Genomic DNA, 6305 nt, shown 5'->3' with positions numbered 1-6305 from the left:
GGGAAAAGGCAGAGCAAGGGTGGGGCCTTGGGGGATGGGATGGAATGGGAGTGGGGTCTGGACGGTGCAGGGGTGGAGCACTCACCGGAAAGAAGAAAGTTGGCACCTGTGGCTGCCTGCTAACATCAGTTGGAAATTTTTCAGACAAAAAAATAAATGGCAAGTGCAGAAAAACCCTTAAGTGCAAATGATATTACTGAAAGGCCTAAATTCTTACTTGAGTTATGTGGGAAAAGATCTCTTATGAGGTTTGGGGAAAAAAAATTAACTGATGTATGCGCAAGCTCAATTTCATAGCCTTCAAAATATGCTATGGTATATGTCTGTATATTTGAGGCTAGTAGTTGCACTGTAGTTGGTTTTTCAGTAAAGTGGGAATTATTCTGAGTTTCTGTTTATAACAAATTTCGAATTAATCCTGAATTTGGTTTGCATCTTTTAACTGACTGTTTGTTGACCTTGCTATGCTAATTATTATGTAGGATAAAGAGGGTGTCTTTCTCAGGATAAGAATGATAGGATTTTGCTTTGTTTTTGCCATTTCAGGCCTATTCTGTACAATAGGCTTGTGTCCAATGTTATATGTTGTTGGTGGATGTAAGGGTGGGTCTGCTCAGAGGGATTAAAGCTAAGTGGACAAATTATTGGTTAAAGGAGGAGGAGGAGTGAATATAGGGGGAGCTGGTTGTAACCCCTCAAGTTAGATTGTCCAACACTTTCTGTTATAAAGGATTTTTGAGATCATTCCTTTGAGAAGTTCTCACACCTCTATTGTTTGCAGTGGTCTGTTAACATTCAACAGTGAGACTACCCTTAGCCTAGGAAAGTGCCTTTTCTTTGTCCCCTGAAATTCCTTTCAGCTTTTCCTGATGTACAAACAGTTAAAAATCAGCAGGCTTTTAAGAAAATGTTATACAAACATCTATCAGGGATGGTCTAAGACTGCCTCATCATGGAGGGATAGACTAGATGACCCCTTGAGGTCTTTTTCTATTATTTCTTTCTTTCACTTGTGTTCCTCAATAAAATGTTGGCAGTAGGCTAAAAGAATAACCAAACACAACATTCGAAGGTTGGGCATATACATCCACCAAAGCAGCAGCAGCAGCAGAGTCAGATATATGGCAATGCCTGAGAACAGCCAGCTAAACTATAGTGGCATGGAGTTAAGGGGAAAGAGAGCTGATCAGCATGAGGTCCCACCCCTTTGGATCTCATACAACGCCTCTGGAGACACTATATGGGACTTCCTCCCCACATTCCTCTGGATCCTGCCAGACTCAGCATCTGGCCTCAGTAGTTCATTTCCTACGCACACACCTCAGGGGCTACTATGTGGGACTGTAGTTCTGCCAACTGCAAAGGAGGGTGGGAAGAGAGAGAGAGATGGGCCACACTCCCCACAAACAACTCCTGGATTTAGCACATGGCTTCAAGTGCCCATCCCCCCTGCAGGGGTACCACAAGGGCAGGAGCTGCACCAGTTTCTTGGGGAACAGGGAGAGAGGGAGAGAGAGAAAGAAATACCAGTGTTGAGCTCAACTCTCCCCTTTGACCACACCCAAGACCCAGGCAGCAGCTAGACCCAGTAGTCCATTTCCTCCTCTGGAATAACAGCTTTCTCCTGTTGCCAGCTATAATCCTATGTTGCTAAAGGTTAAAGTCCCACTGGTGATGGCAGGGGGATTGTTATAGTTGCACAACCAGATTTACAGTTACTTGTGCAACCTTAATTCAGTCCCCTTGTGCCTGAGGCATTACGATACTGTCCTTTATTACATGATAACACACAATGTTTGTCACAGGACCCTGCCTCATTTACTGCACAGGATGGATGCACAAGGGGCAGAATTAGGTTGCATGAGCATCCTTAAACTTGGCATTTCTTAACTTTGGAGTGCTTGACTTTCCAACCTAAATAACACCATTTTAATGCATTTTTTGTCTGTAATTTATATTAAGATAGCACCCAAGGGCCTATGGGCCCATTGTGCTGGGTGGTGTATAAACACAGAAAATACACACTCCTTGCCCTAAAAGGCTTACTAATTCAAAATACAAACAGAGGACAGGTAGAGGATATAAAGTGTGGTGAAGAGTTGGCAGAGTTTTCTTAGTAACTTGTATTGTGGAAAGAAAAGGAGGACTTGTAGCATCTTAGAGACTAACAAATGTATTAGAGCATAAGCTTTCATGAGCTACAGCTCACTTCATGCTACTCTGAAACCTTGTATCGTGGAGGTGTTTTTTCCCCCTTTAAATGGGGGTTAGAGGAAGGAAAGAACTGAGAAGGGAAAGGAAAGGAATAGGCACAGCTTTTCACCTCTCTAGCCAAGATCAGCAGGCTGGGGTTTGTAGGCACCATGACAGGCAGCTGATCTTTATGCAAGAGTCCCACTGAGGTAAATATGAGTTCGGACTGCAGGATCAACCCGTGTGATGTGGTGTGGAAAGGGGGTGGAGGCAGATGTGTACAGTCAGAAGCACCGCTCACTATCGTGTCACCATCTCGTTTCCATGCGGCCTTTCTTTTTCCTGCCCCTTCACAGCACCATAGAACCCAGCCCTGGTTTTGGTGAGGGATCTACCCATCCCATTGGACATACTGGCTGACGTGTTGCTTCTGAACCTCCCTAATAAACAGCCACTAACTCCCAGGCCCGCCGCGATTGCTGCCTATTTGCGCCGACAGCCCGCCCCAGCCTGCGCTGCAGCCTCAGAGCCAATCACACCCCACCCTCCTCCCGCAACAGCCAATGGAGTTTGAATCATTCCGAACGCACCAATCGAAGAGGCTCGGCCCTGCGGCTTGAGCCCATTGGTCCAACGGGGAGGGCTGGTTTGTGAGCGGCTGCGCTAGTGGCCAATCAGCGCTATCCCGGGATGTGTGTAACTGACCGTGCGGCGGCAGCTTTTCGAACTTTGGCGCTGGGGAAGGGAGCGGGGCCGGGCGTCTGGCAGCCCCGGGCGCTGCGGTGAGTGGGGGGCTGGGGGGAGCCGGGTGCTAGCGGGCGCTCAGAGATCGCTTCTCCCCCTGCCTCTGGGCTACGGTTTAGGCTTCGTCCCTGGAAAGGCTCGGGTAAAACTGGCTCCTGCGTGGAGACAAGGGCGGCCGGGGGGCGGGAGGGCTCTGCCTTGCCCCAGCTTGGCTCTGCCCTGCTGTGTATCGATCCCCCTCCCCGAGCCTCCCGCTGCAGCCCCGGCTTCAGCTGCGTGTGTAAGCGTGGCCCGTAGCAGGCCGCCTGTGCTCGCCGGGAGTGTGCTGTGCTGGCCCAGCCTGGACAGGGCGCTGGCCACTAGGAGCAGATTTGGGGCGGGTACTCCAGAGCAAGTGCCAGCAGGTCACTGTTTCTCAAACTCCCTTGTGTACCCTCCTCCTTGGAAAAACGGATCGTTTGTGTGCAGATCTCTTTGCTTAGCATCTTCTGACTCCTGCTGCACTGTTTTTTTTCTTGTGACTGCTGTCAACTGTTGTGAGAAAACGTCTTTCTTTGTAGCAAATGGTGAGCAATTTGGCCTGCTGGTCGGATGTTATCATTTTTCCTAGTACCACCTTGGATGACTTGTCCAAAGTCTTTACAGGTTTGTATGATTAGGGCCAAGGAGCTGTTTATTAGATTGTTGAGGATTTCACTTTAGATCTTCATGGAAAGCCTCCCAGAATGTCTAGATCTTCTGGGATAAGACTCAGTGGTAGAGCTCAGGACACAGCTAATCTAGGGCATGTCTTTGCTAGGGTTTTATAACACATGTAATCCCAGCTGTGAGGCTTGGCTTAAGACTGCTCTCTGTTGCTTGCTGCTTGGAGTGGCTTCTCACCTCAGGGGTATGGGTCCTGTGGGCTCAGCTGCTGGCTCCGGCCCCTGCCTCTGGCCCCAGACCCACCCTCCCCCCCAGCTGCAGCCCCAGCCTTGGCCCCCTTACTCCTATATGGGTCCCCTCTCCCCACCCCCCTCCCCCCATTGGAGCCACAGCTCTGCTCCTGGCCCCACCTCTGGGAGAATGCAGCGGGGGGGGGGGAGGGAGGAGTGCAACTGTCAAAAGTTCAGGGGCTGCTGTTCTATCCTATAATTTTCAGGCCTTTCTAAAATTCCACAAAGCTGCATGGTCCTCCTCGCTGTCCGCGATCTCTGACAAGCATGGAAAGCGCACAGCTCTGCACTATTTTCATAAGCATTGCAAGCATAGGACGCGTGATCCTCCAGCATTTCTAGAGCCATAAGAAGAATCGAATCAGTCGGGAACATGACTTTCTTGGAGGACAGATTGCTGTGGGACATAGTCAGAACCAATTCAAGGTTGTTGGTGATGTTCCTGTAGCACTGGTTCTGAGGCTGAGAAATGAGGATTAACTGGTGAGATTGCATTGTAATTCAGGTTTGAGATGACTAGCAGTGGCTGCAGAACTTTTGGTGCAGCCCTCTGGTGCAGGGAGACCAAAATGAGAGCTGCACTGAGAGTGGAGAAGTGAGTGGTGATTATGCTGTGGAAACTTGTAACACTGGATTGTTGTTGGTCAGTGGGAAATCATTTTGAAGTCGGAAAATCCATTGTGGGGGCCCTTGTCATGTAAGTGTACAGGGCCATTTATCTCCTCCTATGCAGGACTATGACTCTTGGCAATGTGCAGGACATAGTGGATGGATTTGCAGCAATGAGATTCCCAAACTGGTGGGGTGATAGATGGCACACACATCCCTATTTTGGCACCTTGCCACAGGGTACATCAACAGAAAGGGCTACTTTTATATGGTTATGCAAGCATTGGTGGGTCACCAGAAATGCTTCACCAACATCAGTGTTGGCTGGTCAGAGAAGGTGCATGATGCTTGCATTGTTAAGAACACAGGACTGTTGAAAGTTGCAATCAGCTACTTTCTTGACTGGCAGATTACTATAATGTTGAAATGTCAGTAGTGATACTGGGGGGGACCCAACCTCTCTCTTTTTCTCTTGACTCATGAAGCCATCCACCTCAACAGCACCAAAGAAAGATTCAGCTACCAGCTCAGCATGTGTGGAATGACAGTTGAATATGCTTTTGGTAGATAGAAGGGGCACTGGTGGTGTTTAATCACAAGATTGGATCTCGGGATGGGGAACCCATGGTTTAGCTGACTGCTGTATCCTGCATAATATCTGTGAAGCAAAGGGGGGAAAAGTTGCCACTAGGTTGGTGGTGGAGTGGCTGACTGCTGAGTTCGACTAGCTAGACATGAGGGTTGTTAAAGTTCAAAGTGAAGCTGTATGGCTCAGGGAGGCTTTGAAAGAGCACTTTAACATTGAGCCATAGTAATACGTTGTGTACTGTGCTCTACCTGGTCCTGCTGTTTTGGGGCCTTTTGGGAATTGTGGGGTGCTTGGTGTAAATCTATAAATATTACACTGTCACCGATTCTATTAGTTGTCATGCTGTACAGTAACTCTGGCACTGGAAATCCGTTACTCTGGCATTCTATGGGTGTGGAGAGGGAACCTCTCAAGGCTGCAACAGCAGCAGGTTCAGATAAAACACATAGGTACCATTGTTGATATATAGTAGAACCTCAGAGTTACAAACACCAGAGTTAAGAACTGACCAGTCAGCCACACGCCATGTTTGGAACTGGAAGTACACAATCTGGCAGCAGAGACCAAAAAAAAAAAGGCAAATACAGTACAGTAGTGTGTTAAATGTAAACTACTTAAAACAAAACAAAAAAAAGGGAAAGCAGCATTTTTGTTCCGCATAGTAAAGGTTCAAAGCTGCATTAAGTCAACGTTCAGCTGTAAACTTTTGAAAGAACAACCCTAATGTTTTGTTCAGAGTTATGAACAACCTCCATTCCCAACCCTGATGTTCTACCATAGTCACATTGGAAAGTGCAAGTTACAATTCAGAACTCCCTTCCCTTGCTCCCTTAAAGTTTTAAACGAGATGCACGTACTGACACTTTATTAGAGTGCTTGTGCACAGCATCACTCATAGCAACACTCATGCTTAGTACAGCCTGCTAGGGGTGAAGGAATTGCTCAGTGGCATGAAACTGAGTTCAGGGCAATGCTACTGAATACTGGCACCATTTTCTACAGGTGGTGGTGATTTTTAGGTAATAGCTCCTGAGGGTAACAAAGATCTAGGGAACACAGCTGCTGCTGGCATTCTGAAGCTGTCCGCATGTTGCTAGCCTGGGTACTGCAGTGATGCCTTCCAAAGTTATCATGGACTGGCATGGGAAAGCATCCTACTATGGAGGAAGAAATAAGGCTTCCATCCCAAACCTTTGGCAGAGGATTAAAACTTTCATGGAGATACTCTTCATTGC

At 47.8% G+C, this 6305-nt stretch overlaps 1 protein-coding gene across 2 annotated transcripts in view; it reads left to right on the top strand.

Annotated features, from left to right (window-relative positions):
• The first annotated feature begins 2917 nt into the window (after positions 1-2917).
• CENPF (centromere protein F) overlaps positions 2918-6305 on the top strand; it is a 68283-nt gene continuing 64895 nt past the window's right edge. For both annotated transcript variants that reach the window (XM_073338918.1, XM_073338916.2), the window contains exon 1: positions 2918-2975. The gene's annotated coding sequence lies outside the window, so the exon portion shown is untranslated. The remainder of the gene's footprint in view (positions 2976-6305) is intronic.

Source organism: Lepidochelys kempii, chromosome 3, assembly GCF_965140285.1.
Source record: "Lepidochelys kempii isolate rLepKem1 chromosome 3, rLepKem1.hap1, whole genome shotgun sequence".
Lineage (NCBI taxonomy): Eukaryota > Metazoa > Chordata > Testudines > Cheloniidae > Lepidochelys > Lepidochelys kempii.
This window is presented reverse-complemented; position numbering and strand designations above follow the sequence as displayed.